This window comes from Copadichromis virginalis, linkage group LG12 (assembly GCF_057382275.1).
Source record: "Copadichromis virginalis isolate Kocher_CV1m ecotype Utaka linkage group LG12, C_Virginalis_male_GT1.1, whole genome shotgun sequence".
NCBI classification, from domain to species: domain Eukaryota; kingdom Metazoa; phylum Chordata; class Actinopteri; order Cichliformes; family Cichlidae; genus Copadichromis; species Copadichromis virginalis.
The window spans coordinates 33,072,344-33,098,061 of NC_140629.1; the positions used below are offsets into that span (position 1 = coordinate 33,072,344).

At 40.5% G+C, this 25,718-nt stretch overlaps 1 long non-coding RNA gene across 2 annotated transcripts; it reads left to right on the forward strand.

The window, feature by feature from the left end:
* The first annotated feature begins 690 nt into the window (after nucleotides 1–690).
* Nucleotides 691–24,800, forward strand: LOC146697433 (uncharacterized). Of its 2 annotated transcripts, XR_014923138.1 has the most exons (3): nucleotides 691–737; nucleotides 23,542–23,811; nucleotides 23,966–24,800. It is a non-coding gene; the product is annotated as an uncharacterized LOC146697433 (long non-coding RNA). The 2 variants fall into 2 exon arrangements; XR_014923137.1 differs by having other exon boundaries at nucleotides 23,542–24,800.
* Nucleotides 24,801–25,718: the final 918 nt, after the last annotated feature.

Consider the following 25,718-nt stretch of genomic DNA (forward strand, 5'->3'; position numbering starts at 1 on the left):
AAGCCAACCTGTCCAAGGTGCGCCGCATCTCTTTGCCAATGTCAGCTGGGATACGTTCCATCTAAAACCCACATGCCTTCAAAATAAATGGATTTGGGAGATTTGCAATGATTTCTTCCAAAAATCCAAACACAAGAGCTATTTATTGGTTGACATGCTGTACAAAAAAGCTCATTTTATGCAAACCATACTGTGGTAGATAGGGTTAGGATGATTCAAAGCACCCCAATACTGGCTACTCTCTTTATTAATCAGCTTGTACATATACTTATTATGAACTTATTCTGGATATATGGATGTCATTTATAGCGAAAAGAGAAACACTTTCCTTAGTCCAAGCTCTGGATTTTGATTTGTTCACATTTAAAAGTGTCTATTTCTTGTAAAGTTTTTGTGCTATTTTGGAAACTCTTAAGGGCAACATAAAATACTTCTTTTGGAATCTGTCCTCAGGTGCCTGAAAAACTTGAGTTATCCCTTTTTATAAAATTCTTTAACAGGCTGTGTATAGACACATACACAAGCATGATAACTAAGTCGACTGCTGAATCGTCTGAAGAGATAAGGTGTCAAAGGTTCTAATCTGCCAACTCAAGGCAAAGTAAAGCAAACCCTTTGCTGTTTTTTTTTTTTCGATCGCTCATGCAACTCTCTGCTTGCTGGCAGGCAGATACATGACCCGGCCAAAGCCGTGGGGAAGGAGAGAGGCAGAGAAGATGGCAACCAGCCAAGGAAATGTAAGTTCCTGTTTTTTTTGGTCATGGTTGGCATTGCTACATGGAGGCTTGAGATAAGATGGGAGCCAGGATTTTTGCTTAAGACTAGAAGAGGGAGGTATTGCGAGAGACATATACTGGAGAGGCAGAGTTAAAGGAAAAGGGGAGGAGACAGAGGAAGATAAGAGAAGAAGAAACAGAAGAAGGGGAAGAGAGCCCATGCTTAAGCAACAAAACAAGACGGGAGAGATAGATTTAGAGGGAAGAGCAGATAAAGCGGAGGGATGGGACTGTTGGGATGTAGAAAGAGGCCGAGTGAGAGGAAAGAAAAAAATCCAAACGCAGAATGTTTAAGCTGACTGCTTTGTTCAAAAACAGAAGGATTTTGACGAAAGATGTGATCCCCCTGCACTTTCAGATCTTCTGCTATTTTCACTTACATCAAGTTCATATATTTGCACCTTACACTATCAGGTAATGATAAATATTTATCAAAAATAATTCCAGTTTTAGTAGAATTTGGAAAAAACAAAAATCGATATGTCTGGATGTATATCAGTTTATCAATCAAACCACCCTCCTTTAGAATTAATTTTTAAATAGACCAATGGAAATTAATGTGCATTTTCTTTACTAATGCATCTTGTTTATGGAATGACAATAAAGAAAATTAAGAGAGAGCTGAGGACAAGGTTCCACTCCTGGCAGACTCTATGAAGCCAGTGGGACAGATAATTGCAGTGACGATTAGATGCAATGTCTTACTGTGGAAGCTCCCAGTGAGGCTCTCTGGGAAGGAAGGTTTACTTTGAATGATGCTCATTAGAAAATCATGCAAAGAGAAAAAAATTCAAGCACTAACCAGATTTTTTTCCCCTTGGAAATCTCAGTTTTGTTCTCGGAATAACAAAATTCTAGAGAAAAAGTATTAAAGCCTCAGAGGTGGTTGGAATACAAAGAAGAGAACCATTGTATTGAGGTTTGAAATATGTCATCTTGTTGTCCTAAGAGAGTTCAGCCTGTATTGGTAACTGTGAGTGCTGTCTGCCAGAGACTGAAACAAGAGAAAAGAGTTTGTTCCTCCCTGTTATCATAGTTAATGGAGCAGCTCCAGGCTGTACATCGATGTGACAATGCAGATTAGAGTTTCAGCACTCTGGTTTTGAAGCTTTGGAGGAAAGTTTTTCTACAACTCTGCATGAACTTTCCAGGGCCAATAGAATAACACACATGAATTTTCAAAATGAGTCTCTCTTCCATTTCAGAAGGCTCCAGCGTGGGGTGAAAAAAAATCTTTATAATGTTATCTGGGTGTGCGAAGTAACAACGCTGCTGAAGAAGATTGAGAAATCCCTTGACAGTATTTTGCAGTTCCTCTGACAGTCATCAGTGTACCCTGAGACTATAGTAATGCTGTTGACATCCTATACTGACACTGTCACATGAGTTGCAGTGCTGACAGGAAATGTCATTTGCTCCTGCCGAGCCTCTCTTTGGGTCAGGGCATCTTTAGTATGTCTGTCACAAGAGGAAAATTACAGTGGCCAATTGGCATAGAAGATATACGTTTTCTGCACATGTTTGCTATTTTTTTTACTCACATCATGATTGTCCGGGGTTGCAGGATTGGAGCCTGAATGTTGACTCTGAGATTAAATAAAAGCCAACCCTTTATTATAGCTTGTACAAAATCCACAGAATGCAGAAGTCTATAGAAAAATTAAAACAGTATACAAAGCAGCCTTCAACACATTACGAGGAAAACAGTGGAAAAGGACAACAGATACTGGAACAAGGAACACAAGCAAACTATGGCTTTAACTACACTCAGACACAGAGGGCAATCAGGCACAGATGGAAACATATTGGTAACACAAGTGAACATAGTCCAGATAATGAGACATGGAAGGAAGTAAAGGTGAACACGAAACATAAGCGACAAGATAACTACGAAAATAAAACAGGAAACCCAGAACAAGAGAACATGTAACACAGACACGGAGACAGTAAGACATAGGGAACACAGAGGAGACACGATAAACTGAAACTCGAGGAATCAAATATAAATAAAACTATATCCACGAACAGAAACTAGGTTGTAAACGGTGGCAAAACCAAGATGAAGAAAACCTGAGAGTAACATCGTCACAAACAGGAAGTGTCTGCTAGGTGTAAAAGAATGCAAGCTCAAAAATCCAAAAACAATTAAAAAACAGAAAAGATAAAGGCCAAACTCAAAATGTTGGGCTGAAAACCCAGAACCACAATAATGATTAATGTCAAAATGATGACTTTAATAGGAGTGTTTTCACAGGTGAACAAGACACTCTGTCTGGACTGCCTTTTAAAAATCATATCTATCCTATTCAGTTTAATCAGTCTACTGTTATTTGCCTTTATCCTTTATTTGTATCCTCATATAATCTAATTTATTTTTTAGATTATTGATAAGAGCAGTCAAAGCTAATAAAAATCAAATAATCAGCTAAGGCAACCAGGTCCACTTATTGAAAATGACTACTGTCTGTTGCGGCTGATTCTAATCTCGACTGTCAACAACAAATGCCCTGCCCGTCTCCATCTTGAGTGCTTAAATTAAGTGACTAAACCTTTCTGTGGCTGTAGTAACACGATGTTATCGTCCTCTTTCCTTTCAGATGGGATGAATGGAGCATAATCTTGTTTTTGCCTTATTAGGGGAAAAAAGTGTCAGTTTCTACTCCATAACTCCATATTTGTTACTCACAGAGCAAATAATATCACGGATTGAAACGTTGTTAACTTTGCCTGTGATTTATCATTTACTACACACTTGTCAGGCATTGTGCTGTCGTGTGTTTTTTTGTATGTCAGTGTGGACAAGCACAGATTGATGCTTAGGTAAGAGCCCCAGGCAAACTGAAGCTTCCATTGAACATCGTGTCATGTCTGCCCATCTTTCCTTCCCCACCTGTCTATCCATCCCGCGTCATCCTCATTTCTTCTTAATTTGCATAATTGCTGGAAAAAACTGTAAAATACTGCATTGTGTTGCATTATTATACGTAATGTGATATCACTGTAACACACCCAGCCCTAATATCCTGCAAATACTGAATGTTATTCAGTTTAACATTATAATAGATGATTTAATTGATCACTGACTACAATTACATACACACAATAATGACTATTATCAACCCTGGAAAGCAATAGTATAATTAAGCTGTTAACATAATCCTCCACACTGACAGCTGCCTGTAATAATCCTGTGCATGTGAGTGAAGTGTGTAGCTTGTGAGAGAGCGGCAGGAATTCGAGTTTTGTGAAATAGAAAGGACACAAATGGGTTCTGATCCTGCCGCTATCAAATTTTACCCCCAAAATAATTACGGGGATGACTTGCAGGAGAACAAAGGCTTCTATTTTCTGTGACTTTCTATCAGAGCTGTTCTGACACCATGTCTACCTTCCTTACTTCTGGTTAACTGCCACCTGCACTGCATTTACACTTGTCCAAATTGAACCACAGCCACATTTTTTTGTTGCAACATCTGCAATATATGCCATGTGACTCTGCTAACCATCTGGACCTGCCTAGCAACATGGGAATGAACACCTGTACAACATCATGAAATTCAGCTCTCACAGTGTTTTTGCTGAGACTGTTAGAGAGCTATTAGCTTGATTCAACTCAAAGTTGGGCTAAAGTAGATTTCTTCACATTAAAACATGCATTTGTAATTTTGCATTAACACAACAAGAAATTAAAGAACACGTTTATCAAGCGTATGCACCATTCCTCATCTTATTATTCATTTGTAAGCTGTATGTGAACTGTAAAAGGAGCTACACAGTCCTGACTCAAATGACGATTATCCTCCAATTCTGTAACTCTACTCTGTTAGTGTCTTTGTTTTTTGGCTTGTCCTTACATTACCTTTTTGTGCACGCCAGCTGTCTTCTTATTACCTTCATTCTGATTCTTTGAAGTCCCTTGCATGAACACTCAGCACCTGGTTTAAGCTGCATGAGCAGGGGGCTAGGGGGCAAGGAGGTCTGCAGTCTGGAGGCCTGTCACGGACCTTTCTGGCAGTGTGGAGAGGGAGCAAAGTGAGTGAGTGCCATGCAGCTGCTTCCAGGATCACTGACTCTATGACTGTTGGCGTAGAGTGAACAGCCTGTTGTGGGAGTAGATTTCCTCTGTGTCTGGGGGTTTTCTCTGTCTCTGCTTTTCTTTCTTTCTTTTGTCTGAGCTGGGTAATGAGCACTGCTGGCGAGAGAGACAGTCAATGCAATTGTGTGCGTGCATGTGTCTCTCTGAGCGATTGGTGATTGCCTGAATATAAATTGGATGTGCTCATTCACCTAAATCAAGGCCACATGCTTGGACCCACAGTCAAGTGCTATGGGTGCAATGAAGCGTTGTACTGTATCTGCCACTCAGCTTAGGAAATAAAGCCAGCCACTTTCCCTGGCCTACATGAAATACTCGGGGTAACCTTCAAAGACTGTTGTTGTAAACTGACTTCATGACTGACCTGATTCTTAAAGGTTTTGTTATTTTCATGTGGACTTTATTTTTCTCATGAAAGGAAAGCTGGCATTTTTCTTACAGTTGGCCTAATTTCCTGCACATATACAATTAAATATAAGGTTATTCACGAGGTTTTATGATTTTGCTTGTAAGTGTAATTGTTGGTGCAGTTTTGTGCACTATATGTGTATGTGTGGGTGTGTGTGTGTGTGTGTGTGTCAGAGAGAGAGAGAAAGAGTGAAAGCCTGGGTTAACAAAGACAAAGCTAATTCAAAGAAAGCTTGGATATGCTGAGCTTGCTTTGTAGTACACACCTCAAGTGGGTTTCTAAGGCTTGACGAAGTCTAGGACTAAGCCCAAACCATCTGGGGCTGAGGGCAGGGCGTGCAAATGTAGGCCAAGAAAAAGAAAGCCACTTTCATTTTAAGTCAGCATTAATTTTGATCCCATGCTCATATTGGTACTGAGGTTTTTCACAGCACATTTTGAGCACATTGCTCAAGAGCTGTCCACCATATCAGACCTGATACAACCACTGATTGCTGTTTTAAGATGTGTATTCCCTGACTAGTTAGTTCCTGGAGGTTGTTGTTTCTCACGCTGTAAACTCTGATGTAAAGACAGTGATGCACCAAAAGCCTGATGATTACTTCGGCTTCTAGCAAATTGCACACTTGCTAACTACATGGCTGAGCGGTAGTAAAAGTTTATAAAGTGCAAAGAAAATTGGAAATGGAGAAGGGCTACCTTCAAAGAAAAAATGTGCGTCAGTATTGCAGTTAAAATGCTTCAAAATATGTGCACGTTTTACTCTGAAGTCACGGTTTGGATATTCAGTTTATTCAGTACAGAGTAGCTGGCCAGTAATTGTAGACAAGTCTGTCACTTCCTTTCTAACTATGAGAACTGCTTTTGACGACAGGTTGGGGAATACACATTGTTCCCCAGGTGGTTCCTGGATGGCTGCAGATTAATCTATTGGTCTATGTGACTGGGACCTTATTTACCAGATTTCTAACTGTCACTGTGATTTTCATATGTCTAAAAATGGTGGACAAGTTTATGTCACATGATTAATAGACATGTGTCTGCAAAGCCTCAGTAGTTTAACAACTGTATCTTGCTGCCCACATCCAGACATAAATATAACAAGCAAACTCCACCAAGGAAGCTCACAGTCTGGGGAGTATTTACTTTTGAGGGAATAGTGTTGTATTTTGTATATATTCATTTTGTTTTCTTTCTTAATTCATTGCAGAATTAAAATAAATGAAAAACATTCATTTTGAGTATAACAATTATGTATTTATTAATATAGTAGACATTAGCAATAATTTCACTATTTGTTTAAATGCTTAATAGTAAAGTGAAAAATGTTCAGAAGTTTATTTTGTATTCAGATATATTTACATCTTTATAACCTTCTACTGCAATGTACATAACAAAGTCATAATAAAGTGAAGCAATAGCAATAAGAAACATTGTTTTAAATAGCTCTGTCTGGCATTATTATCACTTTGATCTTCAGAATAATCTATTGACCTTAAAGGAGAGGTCAGAGGTCAAATAAAATTTTTAATCTTTATACTGTACTCTGTATATTTTCAACATATACACCACACTTGTAAGAATCATAGTTTTTAAATTTACATTTTTTGTCCATTTTAAAACCAATAAATTATTAAGTTGACCTTGAGAACCTCGTTGGACATATGCCAAAATTAAATGGATTGTTTATATCACTGCACTCTATAATCTTACAAAGTTTTATCAGAATTCTTTCAAAACTTTTTGAGCTACTGTGTTTACAGTCCCAATGACACGCACACACGCAAACGCTACTGAAAGCAAAACCTCCGTGGCAAAGGTAATAAATGCCTGTCAAGATCACTTCTCTTGGTAGTTCCTGATGTCTCCAGGAACATATGATGACACATAAACAAGCATATATTTCACAGGGTGAAAACAGCACTAACCCCGCTGTCCAGTGAAGTATGCATGGCTTTCCAGTCGACAGTCTCTGCCAACTTCCTGCTGACCCTCAATCGATCCATTTATTGGAGAAAATCTGATTTCACTCCTTTGCTAGTTTTAATATAAAACATGATGTGGAACTTGTCAGCAATTATGAAATACAGAAAAAGGGCCAGGAAACATTGCAAGACTAAGTAATTTGACACTGACTTTAAAATCATGTATTGAGAAGCTGTGTAACCATTTGCTCTTCTGTGTCAAACCGAATCAGCTTCTGTAAATGGCGATGGTATGGTTACTTTGAATAATACATTACTACATGTTCTGTTTACTAATAATGTGCAGTGACTACAAAGTGGTGCCAAAATGATAAAAGATAAGAAGATCTCCACAACAGCAGCACTGTAACCATTTTGCATAAAAATAGCATTTTATTTCTTATGTCTCCTCTGAACATTTCTTTTGAAATAAATCATGTCAGAAATATTAAAAGCCGTGTAGGAGTTTTTGCATATCTCAGCACATTTGAGCTTTTTGTGGCATGGTTAAATATTGGACTGAATGCATAATACAGGCACAAAGTGGGGAAAGATATGAATCCATCGTGTCTTTCTGTCCCTCCTTCAGTGTTTTATTTTTCATTCTTTATTTTTTTAACCTCTGGCCAACTGGTGTTGGCGCGATATGGCAGCCTCGCTTCTGTCAGTCTGCCCCAGGGCAGCTGTGGCCACAACTGTAGCTGCCTCCACCAGTGTATGAATGTGAGAGTGAATGAATAGTGGTATTGTAAAGCGCTTTGGGTGCCTTGAAAAGCGCTATACAAATCCAATCCATTATTATTATTATCATTAACTGATATATTATGTACCAGTGGAGCTGAAGAAAGACAATGATAATTCATGTATATTATCAGTTATAGTGTCATTTTAGGGTATATTTTAGCTTATATTTATTAAAAGCTTGAACTAATCAATGTCAAGACAGTGATCAGTGTTTAATAGTAACTTCTATTATGGAAAATGTATGAAATCTACACTGATCAGACTAAAACAAAGACTAAAAATACACAAACATATGTGGAAATGCTAAAACAATCTATTTAAGGTGTACACATCATCTACTCTGTACAAAAAAGACACTTATTCCACTTAATATATGCTCATTTAGCTTTTAAAATCAGATTTGTTTAAACTACATGCAAAGTGGCAAAATGTAAGGCAAAAAAGCCAACTACTGCTTAGTCATACATATATATTCATGTCACTGATGTAAAACAAATCACAATAATTACTTTAATCTTAATAATTTATTAATCACTAAGACATATAAGGTAAAACGACTCTTTGATACTTTATTACCTTTTTATTTAATAGTTCTGACTGATTGATCACAAGATAGGGAGCGTTCGGATGCAGCCACTGAAATACTGTCTCAGGTTCACGGCTTTGAAACAGCTCAAATGACACTCTGAACTTGTGTTCTGTCTTTCATTACTCTTTGCATTGTGGCCTGGTGTACCATTTTCAAAAGGGCAAAGAGAGAAGGAGTGAGAGCTGACCTATGCTGTAGGCCAGCTGCTTGTAAATAGACACACTGCTGTTGTCCTTCAGTAGAGAGACTTTCTCACTAGTGTAATTCATCTACGCTGTTCTCTGATTTACGAAGTGTCGCTTGCAGACAGTCAGGGTGGTGCCTTTATCTCTACCTTGTCTGGGTAAATGAATTCCAAATGGCACGCTGCCCAGTTATTTGTCAGTGCATTTGTTATCGCTGACAACCACAACCCCCCTTTAAACAAATATAAATCTGTGGAAAACAATTGCTGAGCAAGATGCAGCGTAACCTTTTGAAATATCACGCTGGCCATCAGTTTCCGTAGCAGATCATTTCCCCCCCTACACACGAAACATGAAAGTAATGGCTGCACGAGTTGTCTTAGGAACTATTCTCTGCTGCTTTGTTTTCTAAAGTCAGTAACTGGAATTATGACAGGATAAGTATGCTAGTATCGTTAGACCGCGGGAGCTGCTCAGGGGTCCAATGACAAGTAGTGTAGCTACAGCAATAACAGTAGTACATCTGAGATGCCGCATCCACACAACACATGCAGACATGTGATGGAAGAACATTTGTTATGCAGAAGATTGAAGTTGAAACTAGTCTGTGGAAAAGCACATTTTATTTAGAGGCTGTGAAAAAGAGAAGAAATGACAAGTGAATTTTCATACGCACTCTTGAGTATAGTTACACGGGGGTTGGCAGGGGGATGAGCTGCCTGCATGTCTGTAATTGCTTGCTGGTTCATAGCGAGGACGTAATAAAGTGAAAAATGCTCGCAGGGTGTAAAACAAAACAAGAAAATCTCTTACAGCTAGCTGAGACTTCCACTGACAGACTAACACGAGTCTGATTCTTTACAAAAGAATCCCCAAACATTTCATAATTGATGCCAAAGCGATCCCATAAATTCAGAGATTGAATCTCACTGACTTGGCTAATACCTTCACTTTTTCTAGTTTTACAAAGGTTCCATACATTATTATAACATTTGCTGCAGCATCCTGGTTTACATTAAATACTGAAACTAGCATTGGAGACCATGAACCCATGAAGAAAGTGTTTACTGAGGTAATAAATTTGAGTGAGAAGTTGTCTGAGTTACTTTGCAAACCAAAGGAATCATAGCCTGCTTATCATTTACTTCACTTTTCAGACACAGTGGCTAATTCTATCTTTTATATATCATCTGTTGTATCATCGGCCCTCTCTCATTCATAAGTTAAGCTTTATTGCTAGTGGTATGAACATTTACAGTGGGGCAAAAAAGTATTTAGTCAGCCACCGATTGTGCAAGTTCCCCCACCTAAAATGATGACAGAGGTCAGTAATTTGCACCAGAGGTACACTTCAACTGTGAGAGACAGAATGTGAAAAAAAAAATCCATGAATCCACATGGTAGGATTTGTAAAGAATTTATTCGTAAATCAGGGTGGAAAATAAGTATTTGGTCAATAACAAAAATACAACTCAATACTTTGTAACATAACCTTTGTTGGCAATAACAGAGGTCAAACGTTTACTATAGGTCTTTACCAGGTTTGCACACACAGTAGCTGGTATTTTGGCCCATTCCTCCATGCAGATCTTCTCGAGAGCAGTGATGTTTTGGGGCTGTCGCCGAGCAACACGGACTTTCAACTCCCGCCACAGATTTTCTATGGGGTTGAGGTCTGGAGACTGGCTAGGCCACTCCAGGACTTTCAAATGCTTCTTACGGAGCCACTCCTTTGTTGCCCGGGCGGTGTGTTTTGGATCATTGTCATGTTGGAAGACCCAGCCTCGTTTCATCTTCAAAGTTCTCACTGATGGAAGGAGGTTTTGGCTCAAAATCTCAGGATACATGGCCCCATTCATTCTGTCCTTTTCCCTTGGCAGAAAAACAGCCCCATAGCATGATGTTTCCACCCCCATGCTTCACAGTAGGTATGGTGTTCTTGGGATGCAACTCAGTATTCTTCTTCCTCCAAACACGACGAGTTGAGTTTATACCACAAAGTTCTACTTTGGTTTCATCTGACCACATGACATTCTCCCAATCCTCTGCTGTATCATCCATGTGCTCTCTGGCAAACTTCAGACGGGCCTGGACATACACTGGCTTCAGCAGCGGAACACGTCTGGATTTGATACCCTGCCGTTGTAGTGTGTTACTGATGGTGACCTTTGTTACTTTGGTCCCAGCTCTCTGCAGGTCATTCACCAGGTCCCCCCGTGTGGTTCTGGGATCTTTGCTCACCGTTCTCATGATCATTTTGACCCCACGGGATGAGATCTTGCGTGGAGCCCCAGATCGAGGGAGATTATCAGTGGTCTTGTATGTCTTCCATTTTCTGATGATTGCTCCCACAGTTGATTTTTTCACACCAAGCTGCTTGCCTATTGTAGATTCACTCTTCCCAGTCTGGTGCAGGTCTACAATACTTTTCCTGGTGTCCTTCGAAAGCTCTTTGGTCTTGGCCATGGCAGAGTTTGGAGTCTGACTGTTTGAGGATGTGGACAGGTGTCTTTTATACAGATGATGAGTTCAAACAGGTGCCATTCATACAGGTAACAAGTGGGGGACAGAAAAGCTTCTTACAAAAGACGTTACAGGTCTGTGAGAGCCAGAGATTTTCCTTGTTTGAGGTGACCAAATACTTATTTTCCACCCTGATTTACGAATAAATTCTTTACAAATCCTACCATGTGAATTCATGGATTTTTTTTTCACATTCTGTCTCTCACAGTTGAAGTGTACCTCTGGTGCAAATTACTGACCTCTGTCATCATTTTAAGTGGGGGAACTTGCACAATTGGTGGCTGACTAAATACTTTTTTGCCCCACTGTAGATGCTGTGTTTGTCATCGTGGATTGTTATCTTGCTCAGATACCCCTGCATAACATGTTGTGTTTACTTGAAAATATATAGATGAGTCATCCTGGAAAATAGTTATGGTTAAAATAGGCTGAGGTTAGAGGTTTAAGTTAATGTCAAGGTTAGTGTTCACCTCTGCACAAATATTAACAAACAGTAAGCAGAGACATGCCTTAAAATATTATGTGAAAAACAAAACAGAAAATGCAAAGTATTAACATGTAAGATGACTCGAACCTGGTGTGTTACTTTTGTGCCACACCATGATACAGAATATTTTTTTCTCACCAAGCTTCAGGTCTCTGTTAAAATTACTACATTCAGCCTCTGCAACACTGGAAAATCATGTAGAATAAAAGTCCTACTTGCAACGGATTTTCAATTTATTAGTGCCACTTTAGCGACCATTTGTTGTTGATCCGTCATCAAGAATGACAATATGCTGGATATTCTTGAAATGAGCAGCTGCAGGATTTAATAACAAATGCTGACAGGTCAGCACACCCCACGTTCTCACAAATATATCCAGGTAAATATAAACAGAGAGGAGATAAAGCAGCCTAAGCCCTTAAGAAGAACACTTCAGGGGGTGAGAGGAGGTGGAACTAATCTTACGGTGAGGGTGGGCTGGGGGAGCTGAGTGCAAGGGAACATCATTCATGGGTGGACACAGATGACACAGAGATGTGAGGACAGCAGAGGCCGTGAGACAGGTTTGCAGATAACAGTGCGGCGGCAGATGCCGCTATGTTTGCTTTTGCTATCATGCCACTCTTTAAAGCCATATGCTGCAGCGTTGTGCTTTCTTGGTTGTTGCATCATACCAAATCCTAGAGATGGAAGTTAGTGATCAAACACAACAACATCAATGGCACATTCACCCAAAGCTAGGACTGCCTTGATGTGCGGAGTATAAGCTGTAACATCTTATATAAGCAACAATTTTCTCCCCCCCATCCACTCATCATTATCAAAGAATCTGAATTCTGTCTATTTAAAAATGCAAAAGAACAGAAAATAGCTCAGACTGATTGATGGGACCTCACTGAAACAGACACAATTAGACGTAATTAAATCTCGCAAAGCCTATGCTGTTTGCCAATTGCTCATTGGGAGATGACTCTGTTTGCCAAGGGGCTTTGGTAATGTTGCACAAAACTCTTAGTCAAACAAAAGAAAGCCCTAATCCCTCTCTTCTTATATAGTGGGCTATTCATCCGAATTCCATTTCTGACTCAAACAGATTTTATTTACAGCAAAACCAAATGGCAGAAACAAATTGACGGCAGAGCAGGGATGATAAATAATTCAGCAACTTCTTGATTGGCATTTATCAGTTTTTTTCAACATCCCCCATTCTCCTTGGGTCATCTCCAGCCTTATTAGTGCTATTGTTGAATTTCAGGATTCATTCTGCCCCGTGAGGATACACCTTGACCTTGCCTAATGTGCAAAAAAACAGAGCTGACTTCCAGCATTTTTTGACCGGGGTATTTGGACATTCATGTATTCATCCCCAGAGGAGTCCAGATGCTGAGATACTGTTTTTTTCTTCTTCTTTTTTGTGAAAACGGCCTCATGCCGGGAACAGACAGTGACTGGCTGGTGCTCAGTCTAATCCAAGGCAACTAAAAAGACTAAACAAGCTGAGACATGGGGTACTTCTAGCAATACCACTCAAAATACAACAGGCGGCAAAGCTGAAACTAAGAGCTGAACTGAGAGGTTCAAAGCTTTTTTGAGGTCTCCTTAGGTCAAGCTTTTCTCTAAAACTGTGATGTTTTGCCTCAATATATCAAATGTTTACACTTTAGCTATGGTGCTGTAACCCAATGCTCTTCAACCCGAGGGATGTTCATGTGGCGGTGGGGAGCGGGGATGTGAGTTTTGAAATTGCTCACCATCTTTTACTGCCATTAGTTCTACTTCATCCTTTGTTTCTTGTCAGTTTTCAGCAAAGCCTGTGTTCAATTATCCAATTACTCAACGGGTACCTTTACTCCACTGCTTCCATTTGTGCCTTTGTACTTTTTGTTTAGCATTCTAGCTGTTTCTTGTATCTCCTGTGTATGACCTTCAAAATTTTTGACTGTTGCTTTTACTGATCCATGTAAATTTCAGCATCATTGGAGTTTTGGACTGCTTTGAATCTGCCTTATTATCATGATATCTTGTGGACCAAGCTGTTAAGATTGAGAAAAATAAAATAAAATAATATAAATAGAAAATAATGAGTTTAAAGAGTGTGTGAAAACACTAGGTGTCAAATGAACAGAGAAGTCTTAAATTAACAAAAATAACCCTACGTAATGTAGTATTTGATGAAAACTATTTATTAAAAATATTGATTATAATGGATACCAAGTGACAGCTGTAACGTGTCTGGCTTGAAATAAAGGTAAAGACAAATAACTGCTATGATTTGCCTGCCTCACTGACAATTAAAATGTGGATTCTTATACCAGTGAGGTCATCCTTGTCTCCCATGCACTTGAGACTTGAGGCAATGATCTAAATCTCTTCTGTCAATGAAGATCAAACTCACTCTGAGAATATTTGTGGCTCTCTGGATTGGTTTTTAACCTCTGGTCCTGGAGAGGAGCATTTATTCCAAACAAACCCTCCAAGCTGTCTTCTCTGGCACTCCCGGAAACTGCCACCACTAATCAGAATGTAAGTACTGTGTGGATGGGCACACTTCCTACCGAGCCTGTTGATGCAGACCAAGTGGCCGGATGTGATATAGAGACGTGGACAAAGTCTGCCTACATGTCCTTGACTGTCAGCACGTGCTGTCTCTGTGAAATCACATTTTTCTTTGTGGCCACTATAAAAAAGCAAAAAAAACCCCCCAAACCCCCAGGTTTTTAATAGATGTAAATAAGGCAACATAGACAGAGGCAACACTGAACAATCTCCATATTTAAAACATGTCTGGTAATTATCCAGCTATCCCTCAGGCTATAATCAATCAAACAGGCTCATTGAATTGCAAGTGAACGCTAGACTTATTCCTCTTCCCCTGCAAGAATGCAATTCTTGTTTCATGTATTAAGGAAGACTATATTTACCATATGAAACTTAAACATTCACACTTAGCTCATTTCAAAGCTGGCCCAGAGTACCTCAGACCTGTTTAGAACGCAAACTATAGTTGATGCCAATTTTGTGGGAGAAAATTAAAGCAAGCCTTTCGCACAAATTAAAGTTAGGTTCCAATGTTGATTGTATTTTAACTTAACAAGGCCAAGGCTTTCAGATAGCCAGGCAATTTCATTAAGTCTGTTTTTGAACAGAATGGAAATGGAGGAGCCGGTCTTTAACACTCGGCCCTCATAATTGACTGAAATAGAGCTGAACGTTTAAGAATTGTCCCTTGGCCCCCACAGACCAAATATCGCTGTGCAATGCCTAGTGATTAAGAAACACTGATTGCCGTTTTAATGACTTCCTTCCAGTGCTCAATATATTGGCACTGAGCAAGGGACGCCGTGTCTCTCTCAGTGTGTGTGCGTGCATGAATGCGTGTGCAGGTCCGAGTATAAAACGGCTATTTTGACAGACTCTCTGGGGAGTCGAGGTGTCATTCTCAACCCATTATCAAACCGGATCCTTTTCATTCCCAGTGTCCACACCTCTCACTCACGGCACACACACACACACAACCACACACACAGTGATCCACAGATGTAAAGTGAAACCATTTTACCAAGGCTATTACGATGACCGGTTATTGATAAAAACATTAAGAATGAACAAGTGTCTTACCGGCGTATGGTAATCACTCTCAGTCTTCTCAATTACTGTGCTTACTTTTATTTGACACAACTTGTGTAAAATCTGAAACCTGAAAATATGTGACTCTCCAACTTAGACACCCCTGGGTGCTGAGCCAGTGCAACTTTCAGATGCAACACCAGCGTGTCTGATAATTGCTGTCAGACTGGCAACATCACTTTTCTAAGGTAGCAGGAAACTAATAGTGTTACTCCTAGAAACTGAGAGAGGTAACCTAAATTCAGCACTTTGCTTTAGCTTTGTTGGGTATTTTTTCTTTTACATTCGGGCACTTAGTTTCAACAATTTGCAACAAAAGTTCTTTGTACTTGGTATTACACAAAATAGTCCAAGAAAGCCTCTTAGTTTAAAATAGCTGGGGTACAGAAGAAAAAAAAAAGAGGTATCAGCAAACAGACTTTGTTTGCAGTGCTGTCTACTGGCAAAACCAATGATGCCATGCATGAACAGAAAAAAGTGCAAACAATACAGAAAATCTGACTATACTCACCAAAAATCAGTCTACAGCATATCACAAAAAAAAAATCACATAAATTCCATTTGTTTTTCAAAGAAATCAGTATGTTTAGATGTTTTAACTCAACAACACCATTTAATATAAACTGGACGAACATAGACACATTAAAAGCTAAAAGAAACGCCTGAATAACTGGAGTTTTGTTTGCAATTCACAGTTACAAGTCTTAGATCACAGTGGCACAAGAGAAATGCAGTAAAGTGTGCTACTAGCACAAACCCATCAGATTAAATGACCATAAAATGTACTGATGGGGGTGTTTATGCAGACAGAAATGTTATTTTCGCTTTGATTAATGCTTAAGATATGCAATCTGAGTTTCCCACCATTGTCAGGCACTTCTGTTGACATGTAACATATGAAAAATGTAAAGTACTTTCTCCCCTCTCGAGCTGACCCATCTGTGCGCTGGAATATTCAAATGTGACATTTTGGTTGCTAATTATAATGCTGTGCTGATGTTTAACCACGCTTTGCTAGAAATTGTGTTAATTGCCTCAAATCAATACCTTTCCAATGCCCTTGCAAGACTTTTTACCTTTTTACTCACTTTCCTCACACATTTGAAAAAGGATGTTTTTGCGATGAAATCATTAGACACCCACCGTGAATTCTAAAAGAAAAAAAAGATGATCTAAAAACACGCACATAGTCTGAGTGGAGACTTAATGGGGCTTTAAATAACTACTGTACTTCTTTGCTTTCCAACATCTGGTAACACAGAGGTGGAACATTGCACCTCTCTTGTTGTAACCGTGCTGTCAACAGAGCAGCTGCGCCTCAAACCTCACCAGTTTCAAGTGATATTTACTCATACTGCAGAAAACTGTGCCAACAGTCCTGAGACAGATTGTGTTCTTCTTTGCTTGGTACATTACATTAGCCTTGATGAGCGAGTTAGTGGGGAGCTTTAGTGGAGTAGGCACCGGTGGGATCAGGAGCAATTCGCAAGAATTATCAACCACTGTTTTACTTTCATTATCACACCTCTGTCGCTAGTGTATTGCGTGCTGCTCAGTGGTCCTGGCTTATTCAAATAAATATGCAGCTGAGGTAGATGATGCTGGAGCTCTGCTGAAAATTAACTGCCTCCCGTAGTCTGCAGTCTAACCTAATCACAGAGTATAATGCAGTGTGCCGTGTCGTTCGTCAACTCCCCAATGGGGGTCGTTCTTAGTGGAGAATAGATTGGATTTCTAATACAGGGTTTAGGAGCGAGAGTGTATTATAGGCCTCAATATTTGAAATTATGTTAAACAGCTACAGAAAAAAGTGTTAAGATAAAATAGAATTAAATATTTGAGAGGTCAGAATATCTAAACATCTATCCATACTGTTGTATTAATCACTATTGCAAATGCTCACAAATAGGCAAGGCAAGGCAAGTTTATTTATATAGCACAATTCAACAACAAGGTGATTCAAAGTGCTTTATAGAGACATTAAAAAACAAAAACAATATCCATCCATCCATCCATCTTCATCCGCTTTATCCGAGGCCGGGTCGCGGGGGCAGCAGCCTAAGCAAAGAGGCCCAGACCTCCCTCTCCCCAGCCACCTCCTCCAGCTTATCCGGGGGAATGCCAAGGCGTTCCCAGGCCAGCCGAGAGATATAATCTCTCCAGCGTGTCCTGGGTCTGCCCCGGGGCCTCCTCCCGGTGGGACATGCCTGGAACACCTCACCCAGGAGGCGCCCAGGGGGCATCCTTGTCAGATGCCCGAACCACCTCAGCTGGCTCCTTTCGATGTGGAGCAGCAGCTGCTCTACTCTGAGCCCCTCCCGGATGGCCGAACTTCTCACCCTATCTCTAAGGGAGAGGCCAGCCACCCTTCGGAGGAAGCCCATTTCTGCCGCTTGTATCCGCGATCTCGTTCTTTCGGTCACTACCCACAGCTCGTGGCCATAGGTGAGGGTAGGGACGTAGATCGACCGGTAAATTGAGAGCTTCGCTTTTACACTCAGCTCCCTCTTCACCACGATGGACCGGTGCAGCATCTGCATTACTGCAGCTGCAGCCCCAATCCGTCTGTCGATCTCCGGCTCCCTTCTCCCATCACTCGCAAACAAGACCCCGAGATACTTGAACTCCTCCACTTGGGGCAGGAACTCATCCCCGACCCGGAGTGGGCACTCCACCCTTTTCCGGCTGAGAACCATGGCCTCAGATTTGGAGGCCATGGTTCCCGCAGGCCCACCACCCGCAGGAGGCGCCATAGGGGTCGGGTGCATTGTGTGCCGGGTGGCGGCCAGGAGCGGAGGCCCTGGCGGACTGACCCCCGGCTGCCAAGACTGGCAATAGGGACATGGAATGTCACCTCTCTGGTGGGGAAGGAGCCTGAGTTAGCGCGTGAGGTTGGAGTTAGTGCTGGAAGGTGCTCCACCTGGAGACTCTGTTGTCCTGCTGGGAGACTTCAATGCTCACGTGGGTAACGACAGCGAGACCTGGAGGGGCGTGATTGGGAGGAACGGCCTCCCTGATCTGAACCCGAGCGGTGCTTTGTTATTGGACTTCTGTGCTAATCACAGTTTGGCCATAACGAACACCCTGTTCGAACATAAGAGTGTCCATAAGTGCACGTGGCACCAGGACGCTCTAGGCCGTAGGTCGATGATCGATTTTGTAATCGTATCACCAGACCTGCGACCATATGTTCTGGACACTCGGGTAAAGAGAGGGGCTGAGCTGTCAACTGATCACCACCTGGTGGTGAGTTGGATCAGGTGGCGGGGGAGAACGCTGGACAGACCTGGTGCACCTAAACGCGTAGTGAGGGTGTGCTGGGAACGTCTAGCAGAGGCCCCAGTCCGCGAGATCTTCAACGCACAAAAACAATAAAAAGCATGATTTAAAATTGATAAAAAAACAGTAGATAAAATCAGTAGTTAAAATATAAGTTTTGAAATTTAAGCTTAAAAGTGTGGATTTGGTGCTTTATTCAAATGCAGCTGAGAACAGGTGAGTCTTCAACCTGGATTTAAATAAACTGAGTGTTTCAGCTGATCTGAGGCTTTCTGGGAGTTTGTTCCAGATATAAGGAGCATAAAAGCTGAATGCAGCTTCTCCGTGTCTGGTTCTGACTCTGGGAACTGATAAAAGACCGGATCCAGATGACCTGAGAGATCTGGAAGGTTCATACTAGAAGACTAATGTTTCCTACTACTGAATTTAAACAGAAAATATAGTAAACGTAAACATTTGTTCAGGAAATGATTTAGACTTACTAAAAGCAAAGTAAATAAGAGAAGTCTGACAGTTCTGCAGAGGTCAGGGCTACTAAACCTGAGGATCTCTACTGTATGTAGATAATTTAACTCTGTGTGTGACAGCTCACCCATCTCAGTGGAAGAGGTAAATTGTGATTAATGGTTTGTCCCTGAACCATCTCCTCTGTGTAAGAAATAATGGACTAAATAATTAACAAAGTAACCACTGTTGTGACACATGCCTAAAGCACACACAGCAGCAGGAGGATCCTAGAAAGCTGTAGTGATTCTGTAACGTAGATCCTCAGTGGAAAGTGAAATAAAGTTGGAATGAAAATGGCACAGTTAAGATATTTCAAAAATGTGGAAAACAAGCAGGAAAACACACTGAGCAGTTACACAAAATGTTGTCTTTATTGCACAATAGCATTCTTGGGTTTCAAAAATGAACTTGCTTTAGAAGATTTATTCATTTATTATATTCTTAATAAATTAAGAAAGCTTTGAGAAGACTTCAGTCACTGAAGAAACATGTGCTTGTTTTTTATGCAGTAAATGAATATATAACAAATACAGACGCCACATAATTTGAAAAGTCTACATTTTGAGTTTTTTTCTGAGACAGGCAGGTGTAACAAACAGTTTTCGAATTCAGTCAGAGATTTGGTCGCCGAGTCAGAACTATGATCAAACAGTAGGAGTTTGGGTACACAGATGAGGAGATGACTTACTTGCACCATTTCTTTTGTAGTCTTGCAGTAATATCATCATTAGTGTTAGAGGTTATTTGCCCCCGAGTCAAACAAAGGCAAACTCCTTAAGAACACTCTCTTCGCTTCACATAACAGCAAACTAAGATGACAGAACAACATACCCGACTGCTGGAGTGTTGCTTCCCTTAAGCAAAGTTTGCACTGAACTCCATTCATCTGAGTTGCATGCTTGAAAGGATTCCTTGCAATGAGATCTATTAGGACAGGTTAGCATCACAGTCAAAGTACTTTTCAGTCCCCTGGAGTGAGAGTCATTATGCTGTATCGCCACTAATTCAAGTATCCTCGATCAGTGCTAAGAAAGACGTTGCTTATTTTGGAGCAGCACATTCCTCGAGGCTAGCTCAAAGTGTAATTTGCCAGGATCTTAACAGGATTCTCCTCGGCTATCTGTGAATTCTCAGGGGAGCCAGACATCTTTTGAGCCTGATCTATTTCTTTATAATGTCTGCATTTTTCTTAGTGGCCATGACTCACTGGAATTAAACAAGACCAACCTCTGCAACACTTGTGCGCCATTTATCTGGGTCACACTGATAAGCTCAATCTGCTCTTCATTTCAGAATGGAGAAACTGGAAATTAGTTATGTGCTGTGAACACAGCAAATGAAAATATACAATGAATCCGACAGCTTATGCCGACTAGTGGTAAAGCGAGCACATGACAAATCATGAACACCTAGTCTTTGCTTTAGTTTTCTTACCGTTTTAAGATTCCATTCACTCCTGTAATGCACCACATGGAGGAAAAGCTCACAACTGCACTGGCTGATGTGAGTGCCCTTTCAGGGGAAGCCTCTAGAGGTATTCATTTTTCACACCAGCATTACGCTGCTACCTAATCCAATATTAGCAAATTGGATGACTAATGATTCATATTGGAAGTAATTGAAAATCAGTACTTTCTTGCACCTTTTTCTCAAAATCTAATTAGCAAACCTTTCATATCAAGAACTGAACAAATATCTCCCCCTCTCCCAACTCTCCCCCCAAAAAAGGAAAAAAAAAAACCCTCAGTCTTAGTGGGCAGTTTTTAAATATTCCATCTTCTCCAACTTTGGAACACATATGCACTAAAAATCACACATTTTCAACACTGCATGCATCGGGACAACGTGAATACAAGCAGAGTGGGAGAAAGGATAAAAGGAAAGGGAGGATAAAGGGAGGTAAAGGAAGAGACGGAGAAAAGGAGAGCAAAGCAAGAACAAACACCAGGGTAGAGACTGCGGCACAAGATTCTCCTGAGGGAGCCACAGAGATGGGTTGGAAGACAAATCAGGGCCACAGAGGTGATTTTGCAGCTGCACTTCTTCTTTCTCTGCCTTACCTTGTTCTGCCATCTCTCCTTTAGAATGCTATATTCCAGCTAGACTGGTTGTGACTGGAATTACCAGAACCTGCTTGTTTATCTACACAATCACTATTCATGGCATACCTAGAACCCTGGGTGTGCGGCAACTTTATTCCTGTATATCTTGATGAAGGGCAGAGTCACTCAGCCTTGATGCATTTGTCACAAAGCTGATCGAACAATGACATCAAGCTGTGCTGGATAAATTGGAATCCTACTGGGTCTAAGCTGGAGACCAGCTCACACACTGTCTGGAAAAAAATACTCAACCTCACAACTAGGCTGATATCTCATTAAGTTATGTCCATCATGAACCTATTCTGAGAGCAATAGTTAGACTCACTTTCTACTAAAAATACACATTATTACCTCGGGGAATAGGGAATGTGGTGCCTCACAGAATTTAAAAAAAAAAATGTAAAAATGTGCTTGAGAAGTGAATTTGATTAAAGGTGAACTCCTACTAGTTAATCTATCCTGATGCCACCACAAGAGGAATTAAATGGTTCACTCTAAGGTGTCCTCTCAGACTGCAGAGGATGATATGCTGCAGTTGTCAGTAATCAGAACAGAAGCTGGTGATGCAGGGGAAAAAAAGGGAATGGAGGGAAACAATAAGATGGAAGACGCTGTTAGAAAAAGCTTATTGACCTTGAGTAATGTTGATCAGGTCATTTTTAAAAACTGGCGTGGCGCACCTCAGACAGGAGTTTCTTAAATACGATGCTGCCGCCGCTAAGCTCACAGTAACAGTGTTTGTATAAATCTCAGTTTGGATGTCACCGTGAATCTTTGTGGGCGTGTCCCAACGTTGCTTTACGGCTGCTGAATTCTTAATTGCAACTTCTGCCCTCCTTTTTCGCAGGGTATGATACATGACTAGCAAGAAGCAGAGCTGAGGCGTCCGCATCAACAACAAAGGCGACATCGAGTCAAAGAAGTTGCATCATTTTGAAGCCTTTGTTTAAAAACCAGTCTGATCATATGTGCTGTGGTTAAAGCGTGGGAGGGCCTTAGCTCCCAGCACAAGTTAAAAGGGTGAGGAAGGCATGGAAAAGACGAGAGAGCAGGCATAGCGAAGAAAAGGCTTTCACTGGTGCAGAATCAGGGAAGGATACCGGCCCTTAGGGAGATATGGTAGTGCCGCAATGACATTTTTAGGGCAGCTGCAAGAGTTGCAGATGAGTATCAGATGTTATCCATTACTGCCTGGGAAACATTATTAAAAAACCAAAACATACAACAACAACAAAGGGCTATGTATAAATAAGAAGGAGAAAAACAAAGCAAAGATTTTTGAATAATAAAATACTGGATATAAATACACGCAAATAACTTGCTTTTACGAGGCTGTTTACTGTGTATCAGGATGTGGTATGCAGACCGCCCTGCAATGATGTTTATGATGCACATTTATGACTGAAAATACATTTGTTAATAAGAATCGGGCAGTATTTAAAAGTACATATTTATCACTTAATGTTAATGCAGTGTAAGATGTTTCTTTTTCTTGTCTCGTTGCTTTTATGACCCCCTCAATATTCCCGAGGCATGCTTTCTTGCATGAATAAACTATAGAGGTGAATGAGCAAAGATTTTCGTTGCACCGTGCTGTTAAAAGTTGAAAATGAATGCACTGCCAGAAAGCCTGTCTTGTTTATGTGATGCATGCTCTTTTACCCTCAAAATCACACTACCTCCTTTGCTGCTTTCACCTCTGTGCAGCATGAACTGATTTTGTACTCTCATCTGTGCTATCATTTATATGTTTTTCTGGACTGTGAGTCCTATTTCCACATTTTTATATGCACAAGTGCTAAGTGTTGACCTGCTAATCACTGGAAATTCAGGCGAACTTATCACAAAAATGGCATATGTGTGAGTTACACAGATTAATATTTTCCATCCCTCTGACTGAGGCGGCTCAAATAGTTTCATACTCAGCCACCAATACAGAGATTTGGCATAGGAGTATCAGTGTAATATTCATGCTCAAACATGAACTTTAATGAAGTCAAAAACATTGTGGGAGAGGGAAAAAAAGTACCGTTTCTGTTAAGAAAGGCAACTAATTCTCTCATCTTCTTCTGACATACTTTGACTTCAATCCCTTGCTTTGTCATTGCAATTTCACTAAATTTCTGACTTTGTTCCGCAGGCAACTGACTCAAACAACTACTTTTACTGTTCAGATGAGCAATAGTTGTGTGAAGTGAGATTGGGCTCCTCAGCATGACCATTTTTTGTCCCTTGGCTCTTGGACCCCTTGTAGGTCGCCAGGAAAAGCAGAAGATATGAGCACGGTGACGATGGACAGTTTTAATACACCAGCACATGCCCTTTGGGGAGTCAAGTGGTTGCCCCTGCAGATATTATGGGTGGCGAAATGAAGCACATCCATTTCCTACAGCCTGAAGGATGACATGTGGCAACTGGGGCCTCTGATGGGATTTAGTTGTTGCCCTTTTTGTTGTACAAATTCCCAGTGATTAACAGAACAAAATGAATGTGCGAATCCCAATCCCCTTCGTGCTCGTGAGCTGTGAGTATCAATTTCATCCTTACAGTCACTGTGACTTTGATTATTCTTGCTTACAGCACATCGGATGATACAATAACGAGAGAGTGCTGCTATTAAACTGAAATAATGGTTGCTATAGGAGAGTCGTTATGACTGCAACTGTTTGTCATTTCAGATTGCTGCTCAACAGAGAGGACTGCGAGTTGGGCAGGTAACTGATAAAAATGATTAGCTAGAGGACTGGCAGCAAACATCAGCGGAAATGCAGAGAGTGCACTTCACATTCATAATGTGATTTTCTCAAAACTGCTTCCCCGTCCAAAGGCTGATCCTTGTCAGGCTTAGAAGAAAAATGTGAACGCACACATGTTGCCATGCAAAAAACCCAATGCCACACACACTCACACACGCACGCATATAAAACTCGTTGGGACTGCATTTAGAGCATTTGGTTAAATACAGCCTTTTCCTATTGCAGCGGCTGTCTCCCCCAGGATAAGATGATGCATAATCAACGCCCTGCTGTGGTTCACAGCCATCACATTGCAACTGCTCCTCCTGCGGCAGTGGTTTCCTTGCTCCAACACTCAAGAGGCAGAAGAAACAGTACACAGATGTATCCAATTAACACCTGCTCCAGTGGTTCACCGCCTTTATTTTGGTTTGCATATTCCATCTCGAAGTCTCGTCTGCAAATTGCCAACACCTCTTCTAGTTCTGCAGACTCACCGCTGAAGACTTCTTGGATCTCAGCAGATTTGGGTTAGACATGGGAGGAAAGAGTGCTGTGTTGCATCATGGGTCCACGTGGGCTTTAGAATAAATACAGAAGGTGAATAGAGACCTTTATTGTGGACTCTCCTAGGTGTTAATTTTAGTATAATCTTTGTGATATAATGTTTTTTATTTGTAATATGCTGTTCCGACTACACTGAAATGTACCTGCATGTATTCGATGTGGTCCATTTTGAATCAAGCTACTTATTCGTAAAGATCAAACTTGTTTCTCACTGTTGTCTGCTTCTCTTTACATCAACCTTCTCCTTTAATAAGAGAAATCAATAACATTCACCTCATTAGTGCACTTCATAAAAACGGCATCACATTCTCAGTAGACTGTTTGCCTTCGCAGTTCTTGTTAGATTAAAAAAAATATTCTCACATCAAACTAAAAGAAGGCAATTTTTTCTTTGAATGCGTCTCAGGTGAACAGACAAGTAAGTAAATGATGCAGGCTTTGTAGCTACATCGGGGATCATTTGCATCACGTTGCCCCTCGTGCCCCGCTATGTCACAGTGGCTTTGGCGCATTGGTGGATGCAGTGCCTTTAATAACAGCAAACCTTTTAGCACAGCAGTCTTATGTAACTGTAACAAAGGGCTATGTTCCGCTTTTGTTGTTTTCTTGGATCACTGACAATGTCAAGACACATCTTCTTAATGAAGTAGTGAAAAGCGCAGTTTTGTTGGTCTTTGGTTTTAACAAAAGACTCTGAAAGTGTGCACATCTGTTTGGTGTACAACTCTTATCTCAAAATTGCAGGGAAGGCCAAAGTTATGATATCGTGATTATTATAATTTTCAATATTTAATATGACCCCAAGTCAAAGTGGCACCATAAACGCATTAGACTGAAAATACTGCTACATTAATGTTTAATGTGCCCATATTTTTTTGATCACTAAAGTAATCTATTCATCAATAATTAGCTAATTCAAATTTCAGGTTGTGAAAAACATGAATAAATATAAATGAGATCATCTATTCATCATTTTCAAAACCAAATTTAAAGCCCAATTCTCACAATTCATATTTTTTTCTTCCATAAAGCAAAGTTTCGGTTTCTCCACTCACTGGTTTGGCATTCATAGGTACTAAATTATAACACAAAAATACAATATTTAAGAAGTTGTAATCTGTGTTTTCTA